Consider the following 22,345-nt stretch of genomic DNA (forward strand, 5'->3'; position numbering starts at 1 on the left):
ATTTTAATTGCCAATAATGACTTTAAATGACGTTGATATTTGGTTGATTTTAGGTTGTTATAAAGTGACTAAAATCCAAAGTCGAGCCGACATCACACTAATATATCACACTAACATTTATTCATCAGGTATGACGACCAAAATCCAACATCTGATAGACGTCATAGTGGTAACATCCACAAAGTGTCAAGCTGTAACATCATTAGACGTTGATATTTGGATAATTTTAGGTTGGATGTTGGCCTGATGTTGAGTTCTGATGTTAACTCAATTTTCCAGACAAAATGCAACATTCCCATGATGTTAGAGTACAACGTCAATCTGATTTAATGTTGACATCTTGTGTCTGCTGGGTCTTTAAGACAATTTCAGTCATCATACAGTAAGCATCCGTCATCTTCTCATCAGTGACCTCATCTAAACAATCTCTGGGTCAATGCGTGAAAGATTTTGGACATCTTTTATTGCTTCCTAACAGTTTGCTGCATGTATAAACCCTCCATGTCTTGAGGTAGTTCAATATAATGTGTTTTACCTTCTATGTGTGATCTGATTGGTCAGGAATCACAGCACTGATTTTTCTAATCCCCATAGACGAGAAGAAATACAGTAGTGCCTGCAGGCTGAAGGAAAGTAATGGAGTAACAGTACAGATACTGCAATAAACATATACTCAAGGGAAAGTGGAAGTACACATCTTTAAAACTACTTACTAAATTACTATTGCTGAGAAAAACTGCTCCATTACAGTAGTTTGAGTATTGGTAATTAGTTACTGTACACCACTTCTGCAATGATTACTAATCAGATGTGCGTTTCTGTTGTATGTGAATTGAGATATGTTGAAGATGGTTGGTAATAAATGAGGGGTTTTCCAGCATTCTTCAGCATATCTGCTGTTGTGTTCAACAGAAGAAAAACTCAAACAGGTTTGGAACAAGTGGAGGATGAGGAAATGATGACAGAGCTTTTATTTTTGGGTGAACTTTGCCTTAAAATAACATCAGATGGTTCCACAATCACAAAAAAATGTACTTCCAATGGAATAATTGAGATTTTTGTTAATTTTAGTAAATATTCTCTAACATTAGCCAAAGTTGCATTCACTTAATTAAATATGAATTTACTAATTCTTTAAATGTGTAATATGTGTTATTAGTACTGCCATTTGACACTTAGGTTGGATTATTTATTTTGGATTGTGTGAAAAGTCTCTTTCAGAGACGATTAAGCCACTTTGTGAAGTTAAATGGTGGTGGTGTTCATGACTGGAACAATTGCAAATTTGGTTTACTAATTTCAACTGTAAAACATCGACTTGAAAACAGAGAGAATTTCTGTTTATTAAAGTATCGTCATTGTCAGAAACTGATATGCTGCTTTATATTTATGTGATAACTGTGACTCTAATTTAAATTATAGTTCACAATTGTGTCAGTATTGATCATTTCGCTTTTCAAATACTGTGATTTATGCCAGATTTCTGTACCAGAATGAATGAACGTGCTCTCAGTGAATGTGTGTTTCTGCTTTTACAGCGTCTGGAGCTTCAGCAAGGGAAGATCAGGTTGTTCAGTCAGTGTCCGTCAGACAGAGGAACAGGAATCTTCAGCATGTGGTTTGGGATTGTGTGTGTGTGTGTGTGTGTGTGTGTGTGTGTGTGTGTGTCTGAGCTCAGCTTTTTCTCAGTTATATAAGCTTATGGAACACATTATGTAAAACACAGGACAGGGTCGATGGACAGACTCCTGCCACACCAATGTCCTTCTGGAGAAGCAGACAGAGACGCCAAACAAGCTGATACTCAACATCACTCAACATTACTCAAATCTGCATGCAGATCCCTCAGGAGAAAATACTATAGTGATTTATAGTCACTAACATAGTGTTTATGAACTACACTACAGTGAAGCACTTGAATGAATTTGTTGTTGTGATTCTACAGTTGCTATGGGAACTCAACTACTTTGATCTGTTGTGGTGATTCTACAGTTGCTATGGTAACACAACAACTACAGTAATTGATCTGTTGTGGTGATTCTACAGTTGCTATGGTAACTCAACTACTTTGATCTGTTGTGGTGATTCTACAGTTGTTTTGGTAACACAACAACTACTTTGATCTCTTGCTGTGATTCTACAGTTGCTATGGTAGCAACAACAACTACTCTGATTGATCTGTTGTGGTGATTCTACAGTTGCTATGGTAACTACAACATCAACAGCGATTGATTGTACAGTTGCTTTGGTAACACCACAACTACTTTGATCTCTTGTTGTGATTCAACAGTTGCTATGGTAACAGCAACTACTCTGATTGATCTGTTGTGGTGATTCTACAGTTGCTATGGTAACACAGCTATTATTATTATCCGTTACTTTTATTGCAGTCAATGTCAATACTGAAATACTGTATATTGTGAAAAAGCTTCAGCCTCTATTGCAACAACACTCGAGTCACTCTGAATAAACGCATCTGCTGAATAAATAAGTGTAAATAATACAGTCTTAAACTTTACTCCATATTCACTGAAGCATCCTCGTATCTCTCCATCATGATCTATGCAGATATAACTCGTGATATCTCTGAGTGATCCGTCGGCTCGAGGCAGGGTTCGTTCACCAGCGTCTCGACCTGAGTGTGAGTTTCCTCAAGAGTTAATCTGGGTTAAATTAGCCCTCATAAACACACAATGCTGCTGAAATAACCCTGAAGTGATGATCTGGAGAAACACACACACACACACACACACACACACACACACACACACACACACACACACACACACACACACACACACACACACAGAGCTCCAGAAGATGGAGATGAAGAGCAGAAGAGGAAACGCAGACGCTCAGTTTTTACAGTTCCTCATAGCACTCGTTGTGTGTGTGTGTGTGTGTGTGTGTCTCAGATGAGGAAGTGTGTGATGATTCTCACAGTCTGATCTGATCTGACACACATATATACAGACACGTATACATATATATATATATATATATATATATATACACACACACATACACATACTGCACACACACACACAGTGGGGCAATTAAGTATTGAACACGTCACCATTTTTCTCAGGAAACATATTTCCAAATGTGCGTAAAGTCGCCTCTCATATGGAGAATGAAGCCTCGTGCATTGCTCAGGTGTGAGCTTCTCAGACTTCAACAGAGTGTCCAAATCTTGATGCTTCTGTGGGTCTCGTCTATCAAATCTGAGCTTTATTCTGTATTCTCTATCAGATTTGCATCAGGTGATTGGCTGGGCCATTCTACAGCTTGATTTTCTTCCTCTGTAAGCATCTGAGAGTCTCCTTGGCTGTGTTTTGAACATTGCTCTCCTGAAATGTCCACCCTGGTTTGATCTTCATCCTCCTGCTAATGTAGATGTTGGACTGAAGCAGCTGATCTTCATTTACACTGAGGAAGATCAGAGGGTTGCTGAAGAACTACAGAGAGATTTCAGCTGCTGTCTGGGCTTTCACTGCCGATTTCATTCCCAATATGTTTGGTGTGTCACATGACCCTCTTCCTATTGAAAAAACAAAAGTTGGATCCAAGATGCCCGGCTTCAAAATGGCCACCATAGTCACTATCCGTCTTGAAAAGTTTGCCCTGTCACATATACTAATGTCCCACAAACAGGACGCTAATATCACCAACCATTGCCATTTTATTAAGGTGTATCCAAATAAATGGCCCACCCTGTACATATACTTATAAACACACACACATATACATATACACACACAAACACGGTTCCTGTTCTCACTGGAGTTTCCTGATCGACTGGATTGAATACCAGAGCAAACCACTTCGTAACCGTCTCCCTCATCCAGACCATCTCTTTAACACTGAGTTTATTTCACTTCCACATCACCACACTCACACTGGATAAGTTGGCAGTTCATTCCGCTGTAGAAACCCCTGATGAATAAAGGGACTAAGCCGAAAAGAAAAGAATGAATTATAATTATACTTTAGAATAATTTCTATTTCACATAGGTAGCAATAATAATAATAATTAAATGTAAAACAATATAATAATAATAATAATAATAATAATAATAATGATAATGATAATAATAATAATAATAATAATAATAATTAATATATTAATAATAATAATAAATATACAAATAATAATAAATACAACAATAATAATAATAATAATAATATAATAATAAATATAATAATAATAAATATAAGAATAATACTAAATACAACAATAATAATAATAAATATAATAATATAATAATAAATATAATAATAATAATAAATACAACAATAATAATAATATTAATATAATAATAAAAATAAAAATAATAATAATAATAATAATAATAATAATAATAATAATAATAATAATAATAATAAAAGGTCTGGGTTATTTTACAAAAAATATTATATAAATATAACAAGTTTTAAATGCTGATTTTGTACACTGTGATTATTAATCTAAAATATTTTTATTTTCATTAGAATAATTAGTAAAAACAACATCAACAACATCAACAACAACAACGAAATTGAGGATAGGTTATTTACAAATATCAAAAATGTTTTATGAATTTCATAATTTTTTTACTTTCAAATAATAAAAAAAATCAAGGTTTTGCTTACTTTACAAATGTAAATATAAAAAAATGACAGAATGTTTTAGAATATTTTGTGAACATTGTTTGTCAAGATTAACGTTTGTTTTTAAAATGTAAAAAATATTGCTGAGAGAAGCAAAAGTGACGCGCATCAAACCAAAGTGCAGATTTTTATCAACATAATCCAGAACTGAACTGGACTGAAAAACACAGAAACTCTCAACACAAACGACGGATTGAAGATGACAAATGTGGAAACAGGAATATGAAGGATCTGACGCACATGTCAACAGATGTGAGATCTTCTGCAGCGATGTGCTCATAATCTTCAGCCTCATCCAAATCACTGGCTTTCATGTTTCAAAGCAAATCCCTTCCAGGAAGCATATGGCAGCAGAAATAGGTCAGCCATTAACAAACCAACATGAAGCTTCTGAGACGCTTCCAACACAAGCCCTTCCCAAGAGCCGAGTTAAGAAACGCAAACCTTCTGAACAACACCGGCCGATTCTGAACTGAATATATTAGTATGGATAGAGCGATTCATGCGTCAGACACACTCAAGTTATGTGATAGTTCAAATAAAAACAATCAGGCCATAACCAATCAGTACAGCTAATAAAGAAGCATCATATCAATGATGAGTGTCATATGAGGTACCACAAGGCTCAGTTCTAGGTCCATTGGTTTTTCCGAAGCCTTGCCACTGCTAGGAGATATCATTAAAGAAACACTCCACTTTTTTAATAGGCTCAATTTACAGTTGCAGCAGATATACAGTAGACAGACCATTAACAAACCAACATGAAGCTTCTGAGACGCTTCCAGTCCTTCTCAAGAGCTGAGTTAAGAAACATAAACCTTTTGGACAACACCGGCTGATTCTGAGCTCAAAATATATGTATGGATAGAGCAATTCATCCTACAGACACACTCAGGTTATGTGGTAGAGTAAATAAAACTAAATCAGATCATAATCAATTTGTAGCAGTTGATGAAGCATCATATTAATGAAGAGTATCATACGAGGTACCGCAAGGCTCAGTTCTAGGTTAGCTGATTTTTCCATTTGCCACCGCTTGGAGAAAGCATTAAAGAAATACTCTACTTGTTTGGAAATAGGCTCAATCTACAGTTGCAGCAGATATACAGTAGACAGACCATTAGCAAACCAACATGAAGCTTCTGAGACGCTTCAACACAAGCCCTTCCCAAGAGCCGAGTTAAGAAACGCAAACCTTCTCAACAACACCGTAAATACACATAGATGGAGCGATTCATCCTACAGACACACTCAGGTTATGTGACAGCTCAAATAAAACCAAATCAGATCATAATCAATTTGTAGCAGTTGATAAAGAAGCATCATATCAATGAAGAGTATCATACGAGGTACCGCAAGGCTCGCTTTTTTCCATTGCATTTGCCACTGCTAGGAGATACAGCACCCACACACACTCATCCACTACAGACGATTTAGTTGATCAGTTCCCCTATAGCGCATGTGTTTGGACTGTGGGGGAAACCGGAGCACCCGGAGGAAACCCACACCAACACGGGGAGAACATGCAAACTCCACACTGAACCCAGCCGTGGCTTGAACCTGCGACCTTCTTGCTGTGAGGTGATCGTTCTACCCACTGCGCCACCTATGCTAAATAATAAATGTTAAACAGATTAATCTCATCATTGTTAAATCCATTCAGTCGATTTCCGGGTCTAGTGGCAGCACTATTAGCTTAGCTTAGCATAGATCATAGAATCAGATTAGACCGTTAGCATCTCTCTCAAAAATGATCAGAGTTTCAATGGTTTGTCTTATTTAAAGCTTGATTCTTCTGTAGCTACATCATGCACTACGACTGAGAGAAAATGCTTAGCGTTTAGAAGTATAAACCAGGCTTTAAATGGTCTGATATGACAGATAGCAAGCATACATCTCAAACACAATAATTCAACATCATAAAAAAAACAGTAGACCTGCACATGATATTATTATTGATATTTGTTTTTACCATACCTTTATTTTACATCGACAGAATCATGAGAAAATCCTGATCTTTATTTTAAGCAAAAAGATCGCGATTCTCATTTCAGCCAGAATCCTGCAGCTCTAATATACTCTCACCATGGCGTAACAATTAGGGAAGTTTGCTGCCATGACTCCAGCAGGAGCAATAATATCACACATTATGCATAATAATTATGAATCAAATTGTATTAATCTAATTTTCTTATTGCATTTAGGAAACATAATTGTAGAATTTTAATCTGCAAATCGGTTTATATTTTAGCATTTAATATGAATATTTACTGGGCGAGGCAGTGGCGCAGTAGGTAGTGCTGTCGCCTCACAGCAAGAAGGTCATTGGGTCACTGGTTCGAACCTCGGCTCAGTTGGCGTTTCTGTGTGGAGTTTGCATGTTCTCCCTGCATTCGCGTGGGTTTCCTCCGGGTGCTCCGGTTTCCCCCACAGTCCAAACACATGAGGTATAGGGGAATTGGATAAGCTAAATTGTCTGTAGTGTATGAGGGTGTGTGGATGTTTCCCAGAGATGGGTTGCGGCTGGAAGGGCATCCGCTGCGTAAAAAACTTGCTGAATAAGTTGGTGGTTCATTCCGCTGTGGCGACCACGGATTAATAATGGGATTAAGCCGACATGAAAGTGAAATGAATATTTACTATGCCATCTGTAAATACAGTAAATTATTAGAAGGTCTACATGAAAAATCAATCATGTATAGAGATATTGAGGATAGCTCAGTGTACATCCTGTTGTTCAATGAGCAATGTCTGCTGAAATGCTGCTATTTTAATAGAGTACGCTGATTATGCAATTACAGTCGAACATTCTTCAAACTCTCCTGTAATGTCACTGGGCCGGTTTTTACAGTGTTCTGAGCTTCTTTTCTAGCATCAACCGCTCCATGAAAGACCTTGAACCTCCACGAAGCCTCTCCTCTGCAAAAGCTCTTCTTTCGGGAGGAGAGAGTGAGTCAGAGATCCCTCCAGCAGAGACAGTGTTGAGTGGAGTGAGTGCCTGTCAGCAGAAGCGTCGCTCCACTGCATCTGCATCTTCATCATCATGTCCTGCATCAGCACTGCAGACTCCATTTCGCACCGCAGCTGCTGACTCTGGTCATCCTCCATTTTGTGCTCCTGAAGGAAAGCGTGCAGATCTTCCTGACACTGAGAGGAAACAGCACCTTCTCCATCCGTACACCGGCAGAGATCTGCTAAACATCTCCCACTGACAGTTAATCTGCAGCATCTTCATCACCAAAACCATCATCATCAGCTTTATTATTATCACCATTGTCATTACGTCATCAACATGATCTTTACCAGAACATCATCTTTACTATTAAAATCACCGTCATTGTCACCCTCATCATCTTCATCACCTTCATTGTTAAAATCATTATCATCTTCATCACCTTTATGGTTGTCACCATCATCTTCATCACCTTGGTAACATCATCTTCATCATCATCATAATCATCAGCTTCGTCATCATCATCTTCAGCTTCGTCATTGCCATTCATCCTTATCCTTAACATCACCATCATCTTCTTCTTCATCATCTTCATCATCATCATCATCATCATCATCATCATCATCATCATCACCAACATCTTCAGCTTCATCATTGCCAACATCCTTATCATTAACATCACCATGATCTTCATCATCATCATCATCATCATCATCACCATCATCTTCAGCTTCATCATTGCTACCATCCTTATCCTTAACATCACCATCATCTTCATCACCTTGGTAACATCATCTTCATCATCATCATCATCATCAACAACATCTTCAGCTTCATCATTACCAACATCCTTATCATTAACATCACTATGATCATCATCTTCATCATCATCATCATCATCATCATCATCATCACCAACATCTTCAGCTTCATCATTACCAACATCCTTATCATTAACATCACCATGATCATCATCTTCGTCATCATCATCATCATCATCATCATCACCAACATCTTCAGCTTCATCATTGCCAACATCCTTATCATTAACATCACCATGATCTTCATCATCATCATCATCATCACCATCATCTTCAGCTTCATCATTGCTACCATCCTTATCCTTAACATCACCATCATCTTCATCACCTTGGTAACATCATCTTCATCATCATCATCATCATCAACAACATCTTCAGCTTCATCATTACCAACATCCTTATCATTAACATCACTATGATCATCATCTTCATCATCATCATCATCATCATCATCATCACCAACATCTTCAGCTTCATCATTACCAACATCCTTATCATTAACATCACCATGATCATCATCTTCGTCATCATCATCATCATCTTCAGCTTCGTCTTTGCCATCCATCCTTATCCTTAACATCATCGTCATCTTCATCATCTTCGTCATCATCATCATCTTCAGCTTCGTCATTACCAACATTCTTATCATTATCACCATCATCATCATCTTCAGCTTCGTCATTGCCATCCATCCTTAACATCATTGTCATCTTCATCATCATCATCATCATCATCACCTCTATCCTTAACATCGTCACCATTATCATCATCTTCACCAACATCTCCAGCTTCATCATTACCATCATCCTTATTCCTAGCATCACTATCATCTTCATCATCACCATTATCATCATCTTCACCAACATCTCCAGTTTCATCATTTCCATCATCTTCATCATCATCACCATTGCCATTACCATCATCAAACAATCATCAATATTACCATCTTTATCATTAGCAACACCATCATCTTCATCATCATCTTCATTACCTTTATCCTTAACATCACCATCATCATCTTCATCATCATCATCACCTTCACCAACATCTTTAACTACATCATCACCATCATCTTTATCCTTAACTTCACTTTCTTTTCGGCTTAGTCCCTTTATCCCACAGCGGAATGAACCACCAACTTATCCAGCATATATTTTGCACAGCGGATGCCCTTCCAGCCTCAACCCAGCACTGGAAAACACCCATACACACTCATTCACATTCATACACTACGGCCAATGATCAGTTCCCCTATAGCACGTGTTTGGAATGTGGAGGAAACCCACGCCAACTGGTGGAGAACATGCAAACTCCACACAGAAATGACCCAGCGGGGATTCAAACTAGCAACTTTCTTGCTGTAAAGTAATTGTGCGACCCATTGCGCCACCGTGACGCCCCTACAACACTATATTTCACTGAATTTAAACCTTCGAAAATTTGAAAACTACCACACACACAGACACACAGACACACACACACACACACACACACACACACGCACACACACACAGAAGTGAAGTGTATAGAACACAATCTGAGCTGTGCATTATTGAAATGGACATATTTCTCCCTCCCTGCGCTCCACTAATTGTCGGCCTCAGGCGTGGGAATGTTTCGTCTAATGATGATGGATGAAACTCTTGGAGATCCTCGACTCAGGATCACGCTTCACACATGCACTTAAACATCAGCACAGATATGCTGGATTACAGTAAACTCTTCAGTGTCTGCTGTATTCTCTAACCTGAAACCATCAGAGGTTACTCAATCTGCTGATGAAACACTCATCACTCCTGCACTTGATGTCAGGAACATTCTGACATCATTTATTTTCCTTCGGCTTGGTCATTTAATTAATCAGGGGTCACCACAGCAGAATGATGCCCTTCCAGCTGCAACCCAGCACTGGGAAACACACTCATTCACACACACACACTCATACACTACGGCCAGTGTAGTTGATCAGTTTCCCTATAGCGCATGTGTTTGGACTGTGGGGGAAACCGGAGCACCCGGAGGAAACTCATGCCAACACGGGGAGAACATGCAAACTCCACACAGAAATGACCCAGAGGGAACTCGAACCAGTGACCTTCTTGCTGAGATGTAATAGCGCTATCCACTGCGCCACCGTGCTGCTTGTTTGTATTCATTGCTTTACAATTTTTCAATTTCCATGTTTGCAATGCCTGTATTTTACAGTCCACTTAGAATCCAACATGGAAATCATTGGCGCAATGGGTAACGCATTCGCCTCACAGCAAGAAGGTTGCTGGTTTGAGTCCCGGCTGGGTCAGTTGGTGTTTCTGTGTGGAGTTTGCATGTTCTCCCCATGTTGCCAAACTTTTCAAGATGGGTGGTGACCATGGTGGCTATTTTGAAGTCGGCCATCTTGGATCCAACTTTAATTTTTTTTTAATAGGAAGAGGGTCATGTGACACATCAAACTAATTTGGAATTTCACAAGAAAAACAATGGTGTGCTTGGTTTTAACGTAACTTTATTCTTTCATGAGTTATTTACAAGTTTCTGACCACGTATAAAATGTGTTCAATGTGCTGCCCATTGTGTTGGATTGTCAACGCAACCCTTTTCTCCCACTCTTTACACACTTATAGCAACACCGCAGGAGAAATGCCAGCACAGGACTCCAGTATCCGTAGTTTCAGGTGCTGCACATCTTGTATCTTCACACTGTAGACAACACAGATAGTGGGGTCATTCTTCATCAACCTCAAGGCCACTGGATATTTGACATTGCTCCATGATGATGTGTTTCACTCTTTATGCACTGAAGCTGGCACGTTCTCTGAGTTTTTCCACCACCACATTATGGGTGTAAGGTCCGAGCATTACTTGATAAACAATTTACTGAGAAGTGGATTGGTGGTCGTCGGCCAGTTGAATGGCCCCCAAGGTCTCCCGATCTGATCTGACCCCTTTAGACTTTTATCTTTGGGGTCATCTGAAGGCAATTGTCTATGGTGTGAAGATGCAAGATGTGCAGCACCTGAAACTACGCATACTGGAAGCCATATCAGTGCGTGAAGAGTGGGAGAAGAGGCTTGCTCATAAAAGAATAAAGTTACGTTGAAACCAATCACACCATTGTTTTTCTTGCGAAGATCCCAATGAATTTGAGGTGTCACAGGACCCTCTTCCTTTTGAAAAAACCAAAAGTTGGATCCAAGATGGCCGACTTCAAAATGGCCACCATGGTCACTATCCGTCTTGAAAAGTTTGCCCCCTTACATATACTAATGTGCCACAAACAGGACGCTAATATCACCAACCATTCCCATTTTATTAAGGTGTATCCAAATAAATGGCCCACCCTGTGTATATATATATACACATTTAATTGCTAAATTTTCCGCAAATTCAGATAATACCACCACAAAATTAGTAATTTTTAGGGGTCTGTATAATACACTGTACCACACTATAATGCACTGTACTACAGTATACTACACCCTACACTGGAACAGATGAAACTCAGTGGCGTAGCGGACGGGCCCGCAGGGCACGCACCGCGGGGGGGCCCCGCGTGATTAGGGGGCCCCGTGTCGTCGCGATTTTCAATAATTAAAAAAAAAAATCCGGCAACCGCAATAATCAAACTGTTGGGAACAACTGTGGTCGGAACCAAAGTTCACAGGTCTGTGTTCTCTGAACACCTCTCAAGCGGTGGACTACAACATTCTGATTGCTTGCCGCCAATGTTGCCAACTTAGCGACTTTGTCACAAGATTTAGCGACTTTTCAGACCCCCCTAGCGACAAATCTAGCGACTTTTTTTGTGTGTTATTTGAGATTTTTTTTAGACTGTCATTTGTCCATACTGTACCGTCCCTACTCTTCTCAACGAGCTGCGTGTGATGCCGCCGGCCCCTCCCCCGCCTCACAGCACTGACAGGGGGCCCAGTCAGTCCTCGTACAGCAGCCTCTCCCACCTGCAGCCCGAGAGCAGCTCACCCCTCTGCGTACCGACGACAAATGATTTAGCACAGGCAGTGTGAAGGTATTTCCCTTGTACAGTCAAACCGATCTGCTTCTCCTTTATTTTAACAATTTATTTGGACCGTTTATTATCTTCTTGTTCACAATCACAGATATTTTAGTGACAGTTTCTGAACTTGTCTGAGTTTATTACATATGAGAGATTACTGCACATTAACTAACGTTACACATCTATAATGATATACTGTATTCAAACAGCAATAAATTTAGTTAAATAAACATGCTTATATAAAGTGTAGTGCAATTATAAATACCCCTTTATTAACCATAGGCTGTTAAACAAACAAATGGTAGAACGTTATGACGTCAGTGATATGCAAATTGACGTATGACGTACCCCCCCCACTTCATCAGGGGGCCCCGTCAGCGATCCCTGCAGGGGGGCCTCCGCATTTTGCGCTACGCCACTGATGAAACTGAGGGTCAAGAGAGGGCAAGAAGCCACAAAGAGTGTCATTAAAGAAAGTTAGAGTACAAATATTGCCGCTCCAGCCTCCAATGAGGCCATCGGAGCTTTGGGAGCGAGTGCAAGAGGAAAAGAATGAGACGCTCCGCACCAAAACTCTGGAAAATAACCAGGAAGAGTTCTCCCTCAGGAAAGCTTCAGTTCCAGTTCTGCTGTTCTCTTTCTGTCTTTGGCCTGATTCGGGCCGTTTTCTCAAGCCAATGAGTGTTAGCATCAAACCGCATAGCAGATCAAAGCGCAGAGACACGCTCGGCCAAAGACAAGAGATGTTCCTGCGTTTATACTGCTGGATCCCTTAATGAAGCTCTATTCCCAGCCGGACCACAGTAAACACTGAGCGGACTGCAAATCAAGAGTTTACTGGAGAAACAACAAGCGTGTCTGAAAACAACCGTACAGGAGCTTCATTCATTTACAACAGTCTCGTTCTGGACTGCAGGACACCAGGGCTCTCATGTAGAAACATGGCGCATGCACAAAACAGGGGTGGACATCTGCGTACGCCACCTATCAGGTAAAAGTAGAGATCTATAAGCTAATATGGTCCAAAATCAACAAGAGAGAGAGAGAGAAGAGAAAAGTCAACAATCTACAGAGAGAAGAGTGCTTCTACAGGTGGTTTGTCAAGCCCACTCACCTGAAGCACACCTCAATAATGAGATATGGAGTGATTTCCACTGAGACCCTCTTCTGAAAGCACCACAAGCATGATAAGATTCTCTGAATGCATCTGGAAGAGCAGATTTGTTTACCTGGTTAGAAAAACCTCTATTTGAAAAGAATGAGATGAGAAATGACACCGTTAATTTCAAGATTACATACATACATATATACACACACACACACACACACACACACACACACACACACACACACACACACACACACACATATATATATAAAAGCTACTAAAATTAAAAGATCTAGGATCTGCCGAATCATCGTAGTGTAATTTAACTGGCTGTTTTGGCGACATCATTGAGTCATCTGCTGAAACTGTAGTACAGTAAAGGAAATACGGGAAAAACAAGTTACCAACCCATTCACTAACCAGCAGGACCTGAAATCTTTACAGACGGTTGATGATTCCAGACATTTCAGCCAATCATTACATCTGAAGATACGTCTCTGCCAATACAACAGCAGACTGTACACTAATAACACAGCAAAAGAGTCACTATAAAAGCACTTTACTATGAGATTACATTAGCTTACATTAATAAACATGCAAAAACAAACAATACAGCAACAGCATTCGTTAATATTGATGTTAATTATAACACTGAATGTTTCTTTAAAATACGTGACAGTCTTCTGGTCTGCTCCAGTTGTAAGAGCAACAAATAATATCTTGACTTATCTAGGGTATGAGTTGGCTTTGAGAGTGTTGTCATATGGCCCGGCACAAGCTGAGACACTTCTTCCCAAAACAGAAAATGGCAGAAAACTGTAAGAAAGCCCAATCTGCAGAAGATCAGATTATGAAGACTCCTGCAGCACAAACTCCAGAAGCCAGAGATCTCGACATGGAGCTCAAGGACTTCAAACTCTCTTCTATAAATAGAAACACACATGCCATGTCCAGCATCCACACACACACACACACACACACTTTCCTCTCAGTCCGTCTATACGTCTCCAACCCAAACTGTGTTCCAGTGACCCGTCAGAAAGACGAGAGATCCATTAATATTAACTTCCTTCCTTCCAGCTCCTTCAATATTTAATCAGACGTGGACACTGGCAGCTTCTAGAAGAGCAGGAGATCAGAAACACACCACTGTTCTGCTCAGAGGAGGCCTTGCACTGCTCCGACTCCATACATGGCAGACATCTGCAGCGCTGACACCACCCAACTACACCTAAACACACAACTGCATCCAACAACACCCAAATACAGGAGAACAATGAACCCTGCTGGAGCACCTGCAGCGCCAACAGCACCAGACTACACGCTACAACACCCAACTACACCCTACACTACCCAACAACACTCAACTACACCCTACAACACTCAACTACACCCTACACTACCCAACAACACTCAACTACAATCAACTTCATCTAAACAGTGGAGACCACTGAACACTGCTGGAGCACCTGGAGCGCCAACACCACTGGACTACACACTACAACACCCTAAACTACCCAAAAACACTCAACTACACCCAACTACATCCAAACACAGGAGACCACTGAACACTTCTGGAGCTCCTATAGCGCCAACATCACCAACTACACCCTACAAATCTCAAACACACCCTACACCACCCAAACACTGGAGACCACTGAATCATCAGCAGCACTAACACCACCCGACTACACCCTACAACACACAATTACACCCAAACAAAGGAGACCACGGGAGCATCAGCAGTGCTAACACCACCCAACAACCCAAACCTACACTTAACACCACCCAAACACAGGACACCACTGAACACTATTTCCAGACATCTGCAGAAACTGAACTACAGCTGGAGAATTGATGACACAAGGAGCGACAACACAATCCGAATACAGCCTACAACACCCAACACCACCCAATTACATGCAAGATCGCCCAATTATACCCAGTTACACCCAACACCATACAATTATACCCAACAATATCCAAGTATACCCAACTACACCCAATTTTACCCAACATCACTAAACTACAGCTAATACCACGAAACTACAACCAATCCCACCCAATTATATCCAACACCATCCTATTACATCCAATCAGACCAAAACCCATCCTATTATACCCAACAATGTATAAATATACCCAACCACACTCAATTCTATACCAACATCACCAAACTACAGCCAATGCAAACCTAATTATACCCAACACCACCTAAGTACAACAAACAACATCCTGTTATATCCAACATAACCTTACCTAACAATATCCAAATATACCCAACTGCACCCAACATCAGCAAACTACTGCCAATACCACCAAGCTACACCCAAAACCACCTAATTACACCCAACACCACCTTATTAAACCCAATCATACCAAACACCATTCTATTTAACCCCAAATCACCCAACAATATCTAAATATACAGAACTACACCCAACATCACCAAACTACAGCAAATACCACCAAACAATATCCAACACAACCTAATTATGCCCAACCCCACCAAATTACACCCATCACTATCCTATAATACTCAACATCACCCAAATATACCCAACTACACCCAATTATAGCCAACATCACCAAACTACAGCCAATACCACCAAACTACACCCAAACACTACCCAATTATACCCAACACCATCTTATTATACACATCACCCAACTACACCCAATTATACCCAACATCACCAAACTACAGCCAATACCACCAAATTACACCCAACACCACCCAATTATACCCACCACCATTCTATTATACCCAACATCACCAAACTACAGCCAATACCACCAAATTACACCCAACACCACCCAATTATACCCACCACCATTCTACTATACCCAACATCACCAAACTACAGCCAATACCACCAAACTACACCCAAACACTACCCAATTATACCCAACACCATCTTATTATACACATCACCCAACTACACCCAATTATACCCAACATCACCAAACTACAGCCAATACCACCAAACTACATCCAACACCACCCAATTATACCCACCACCGTTCTATTATATCCAACATCACCAAACTACAGCCAATACTACCAAACTACACCCAACACCACCCAATTATACCCAACACCATCTTATATTACCCAACATCACCAAACTGCAGCTAATACCACTAAACTACACCCAACACCACCCAATTATACCCAACACCATCCTATTATACCCAACACCTAACTACACTCAACATCACCAAACTACAGCCAATACCACCAAAGTACACCCAAAACAACCAAATTATACCCAACACCACCCAATTATAGCCAACGCCATCTTATTATACTTAACATCACCAAACACCACCCAATTATACCCAACACCACTCAATTATATCTCTACAACAACCCAACAAAGGAGTAAATTGAATGCTAACTGTTTCCAGACATCTGCAGAAGCATCACAGACACAAGCAGCACCAACACCACCCAACTACACCCAAGAAAACAGAACAGCCAACGACAGACAACAACACCCTAAAATCCCTTACCCCACGACAACCAAACAAACCTCAAGGGCTGCTTTGAGTATCTACTGATAATGCCATCACTCAAATAGAGATGTGGACTTACATTATCATTAAATATTCTAATATGATGACCAAGGCATTTCTGATTATCATTAGAGTTGAAACTGTTGAGATGACATATATCTGTGAAGACTGTGATGCATTTTATTTTTGCAGGATTCACACATTAAAATAAATACCGAAAGCTCAATTAATTGTATTGCTATTTTCAAGATTTTTTGATAAAATATTAAAATATACCATTTTTATGATAGTTAAAAACCTAAATTAAATATATTTACATTAATTAAAATAGGGTTAGCTTCTACTTGTTGATAACAGCTGATATAAAATGCACTATGCACTAAGCCCCAAAAGCAGCATGATGACACCAAAACAACTGGTGTGTCTGTGCGAGCAGGTTTAATGTAAGAGTTTGTCACAGACTGAAGCTCAGTCACCCCGACGAGAGGAAAAAGATCATCTTGTGGTAAGACAGTCTGAAAATAAACTCTCTTCAGTAATGCGTGTGTGTGTGTGTCTCAGAATAAAAGCAGCGTCCTGGATGACATCTCAGATATGATCTGTGGTCTGAGGTGCCAGCAGAACGCAGACGACCACATGCAACTTCTGGATCCATCAGAATCAAGAAACTCGGATCTCAGACGCTCGCAGACATCAGTGGGTCAAACTACAGTCACAGCGGGAAATTCAGTGATTCTGCAGGAATGAACACACAAGATCTACAGCATGAATAACTGAAGTGTTGGCGTTGGTTTCAGTACAACTTACTATTAGAAATTTGTCAGAAGATCCATGCTTCAACAGTATGTCTGAATTAGGGTTGTAACGGTATGAATTTTTCACGGTATGATAATCGTCTAAAACAATACCACGGTTTGACGGTTTCACGGTATACGGTATGTTACAAATGTTACAAAATAATAGAACAGTGAAGCAAATTTGACTTTTTCCAAATAATATATTTTCAGCTACTATAAACAACACCACTTACAATGAACAAATAAAAATAAGAAAATAATAAATAATGTGTCAAAGTCCAAATAAAGTCCAAATAAACATGGTGCAAATCCTCAGTAAAAAATAGATATAAATATTTACTATACTATAAATAGTTACATAACGAAACTAGATTCAATATGGAACATCCTTAGGTTTTATGTGCCAGCATGGATATGGTTGTCTATCGATATGGATTTGGATATGGTTGTCTGCAATGCAGACAAACAGCTGCATCTTCATTTGTGTCTTTTGAAAAAAGCAAGAGCAGCAGTTCGTCTTTGCTGTGTCACTGTTTTGTCATGTTTCTGTGCTGCTGTGCATGCAAAAGTACTTAGTATGAGAATTATTTCATGCAAAACTTTTTTTTTTGCGTTTTATTTAGCCGCGCAGAAATGTATGCTCGCTCATCTCTCATTCCGTGTTGTTCAAAAAGCTTGGTCCACAAACAAAAGCGAAACCTATGCTTATTGGTTGTGATATAGCGAGTTTGAACCAATCTGGGCATAGAGGAGGGACAATGCATCAATGTATCATGTCTGATTTGTCCGGAGACACAGTGACGAGCGTTTCTTTGTCAAATCAGCGTTGTCAAATGTTGATGACGTAACCGCACTGATTCCGGAGCCTCTGAAAGTCCGCGAATGTTATGTGATACAGCACTGGAAAGCTGAGATTCTCTTCTTTATGCCAATCTTTGAATTGTATGAATCGGATCAGCGGATCAAAAGTTATTAAACATTTAAGACTTATTAAACTTATTTTTAGCCGCGGGCGGCTGTCTCGGTCTTTAAGGAGACAGAAAACCGTTAAAGGTTAAAACCGTTGATATGAAATTGTTCATGGTATGATAATCGTGCACGTTCAAATCGTGGTAAACCGTCATACCGGTATATTGTTACAACCCTAGTCTGAATGCAGATAGAAGAACTAAATGGGCTTATAATCCAGTTTAATTACCCGTCATAATGGTTCTTGCTTTAATCAGAAGTAAATTCATGAGCTTTGTGTTGAATTATTTCTACCTGACTGAACCAAACACACCCCCCATCACTATTGCTCACAGCAAAAGAACTCAGACTTAAAGATGGACGACCTTCACTTCTTGAACCAGTGAGAAACTACCTAACAAATAAGGAAACCCTAGCAACCAACAACAACACACTAGAAACCAATAAGATCAGTCTAACCACTAACAAGGACATCACAACAACCAACAAGGAAACACTTGTAATTACCTAGCAAAACACCAGGACCCCCCAGTAACCAACCAAACAACAAGACCTCTTGAACAAATAAAAATAGCCTAGCATTGAACAAGGACACCCTAGCAACCAACTAACAAGGACATCCAAGCAACCAACAAAAACACCCTAGCAAACCAATAAGATCACCCTAGCATCAAACAAGGACACAGTAGGAAGCAACCAACCAACATGAACACCCTAGCAACCTTTATTTGCTGCCAGTGTCCACGTCTGATTAAACATTTAATTTTAGTAAACCCTGACAAAGCCATCATCAGCCTACATAACAACATTACACTGTTGACACATCGTAAGCAAATCATTACATTTACACAAAGTAAAGTATTGGGCCCAATACTGAGCCTTGAGGAACACCAATTTAGTCTAGGGGGTGTGATTTTAACTTGAGGTGCAAGAGGTCCCGGGTTCATGTCCCGGACGAGCCCCCAATTATGTTATGCACCGGAAGCACCACATTACACACATAAAATAAAGATGACTTTCTCCTTCAGATCACACTTTGTCCTTTAGAGATAAACATTTAATTTAGGGTAATCCTGATAAAGCCACGCTATTATTTTTGTAATCTCGTTAACATTTTAACCATGCGTAAAAATGACTATCATCAGCATACACAACAATATTACACTGTTGACACACCATATTTAAATTATTAAATGTACACAATGAAGAGTATGGGGCCCAATACAGAGCATTGAGGAACACTGGTTTAGTCTAGGAGTATGATTCTCACTTAGGGTATGGGTACATATCCCGGACGAGCCCCCAATCATGTTACTTAGCAGCAGCATCACGATACACACATAAAATAAGGATGACTATTTCCTTCTGATAAGGGCTACATGCTTTAAATCAACACTTTGTCCTGTAGAGAAAATTTAATTTGAGGTAATCCTGATAAAGCCACGCTATTATTATTGTAACCTCGTTAAGATTAACCATGCATGAAAATGACTGCATCATCAGCATACATAACAATATTAGACAGTTGACACATCGTAAGTAAATCATTAAATTTACACACTGAAGAGTATTGGGCCCAATACTGAGCTTTGAGGAGCATTGGTTTAGTCTAGGTGTATGATTCTCATATAAGGTGCGAGAGGTCCGATGCTCATATCCCGGACGAGCCCCCAATTATGTTACGTAGTGGAAACACCACACTATGCACATAAAATAAGGATGACCCTCTCTTTCTTATAAGAGCTACATGCTTTAAATCAACACTTTCTCTTTTATAGATGAACATTTAATTTTAGGTAATCCTGATAAAGCCACGCTATTATTATGGTTATCTCGTTAACATTTTAAAATGCATGAAAATGACTGTATCATCAGCATACATAACAATATTGCACTGTTGACACATCATAAGTAAATCATTAAATTTACACACTGAAGAGTATCGGGCCCAAAACTGAGTTTTGAGGAACACCGGTTTGGTCTAGGGGTATGAATCTCGCTTGAGGTGCGAGAGTTTCCGGGTTCGTATCCTGGACGAGCCCCCAATTATGTCACATAGCGGAAGCCCCACATTACACACATAGAATAAAGATGACTTTCTATTTCCTGCTCCCTAAGCACACGTGCACAGGCCAAGTTTTCAAAAGGGTTAAAAATGTATTAAACATAAATATATATCAGTCAAAAACCAAGCTTGCAATGGAACTAAAGGCCAAAACAAAAAACAAGACAAGTTACGCTAACTAATTTTAAGCGCCTCTTACCTAAAACTGATAAAAGGAAAAAATAAAGATTTTAAACAAAACTAAAATTTTAATCTCGTTAACTACCCAATAAACAAGAGAAAAGGACCACTGCGGTCATTGCGTTTATGATTACTTGTGTAAAGGTAGAAGGAAAGGACTCAATTAAATTTAAGAACTTTGTAGAAAAATTGCAATTTAATAATAAGCACAACAAGCATGATCACGTAGCATGTTTCGCAAATATCCACAAATATATGAATGGTATTTTATGCTTTAGAAAACACATCTTTAAAAATGCACATCTTTAACTTGAGGGTCTGTTTCTAATGTCCAGCAGAACATTATATAACTCACAGCTCCTTCAGATAAGGGCTTCAAAAATAGTTCTGGAGAGAATACTCTTCTCATCTGTGTGTGTGCGCGCATATGTGTGTGTGTGAGAGGCCAATGCATCATGTCAAGAAAGCGTCCACTGGAGCATTTGAATTGGCTTTTGTGTGTGTTTTCTCCCTGCCTGAGGAACAGCTCCAAACTTCAGCGCTTCTGTGAGTTTCTGCCTCCGCAGCCGTCGCTCTGAAAGGTCCATTTTGTGTCTCGGATCACTCGACCATCAAAATGGAAGCGGCCTGGAAATGCAGCGTCCTTTAAAAACACTCGGAGACGCAGAGCAGATCTTTAAATCATCACGTCTGCAGATGCAGGAGAAACATCTGAGACGGACACCCAAGCTGGACAAAGAGGCGATTCAGGTGACGCCTCCAGACGCTCTTATTAATAACACAAGCATCCTTTGACATTCAGAATTATTCAAATTAAATCATCACATTACTCCGCACACAAACACACACACACACTCATGCAGACGTGGCCTTCGATCCATCAGATGCATAGAACGCATCAGAGATTAAATAAACTCAAACTTTTGATCCTAGACCACAAAACCAGTCAGAAATTAATGTTAATTTTAGAAAATTAGGATTTATGCACTATATATTAGACCTGCACAATATTCAAAAATATGGGATATCATTGTTAAGTATTGCGATAACCAGGGACGATTTTAGGATTCTTATAGATTTTTATTTTAGGGCAGCTCAGCACTTTATACGGTAAAAAAAATGTATATAAATACACACACACACACACACATATATATATACACACACACACACACACATATATATATATATATATATATATATATATATATATATATATATATGTGTGTGTGTATATATGTGTGTGTATATATATGTGTGTGTGTGTGTGT

The 22,345-nt window shown here is 39.5% G+C and overlaps 1 protein-coding gene and 1 long non-coding RNA gene across 7 annotated transcripts in view; both read right to left on the minus strand.

Annotated features, from left to right (window-relative positions):
- LOC147838672 (uncharacterized) overlaps window positions 1-235 on the minus strand; it is a 49,652-nt gene extending 49,417 nt beyond the window's left edge. The window contains exon 1 of the long non-coding RNA XR_015519823.1: window positions 110-235. This is a non-coding gene — a long non-coding RNA (uncharacterized LOC147838672). The remainder of the gene's footprint in view (window positions 1-109) is intronic.
- The window catches only part of znf462 (zinc finger protein 462), an 81,707-nt gene that overhangs the window by 49,417 nt on the left and 9,945 nt on the right, over window positions 1-22,345 (minus strand). The gene's annotated exons all lie outside the window — the stretch shown is intronic.

Source organism: Danio rerio, chromosome 21, assembly GCF_052040795.2.
Source record: "Danio rerio strain M-AB ecotype USA chromosome 21, GRCz13ab, whole genome shotgun sequence".
In the NCBI taxonomy this organism is placed as follows: Eukaryota; Metazoa; Chordata; class Actinopteri; order Cypriniformes; family Danionidae; genus Danio; species Danio rerio.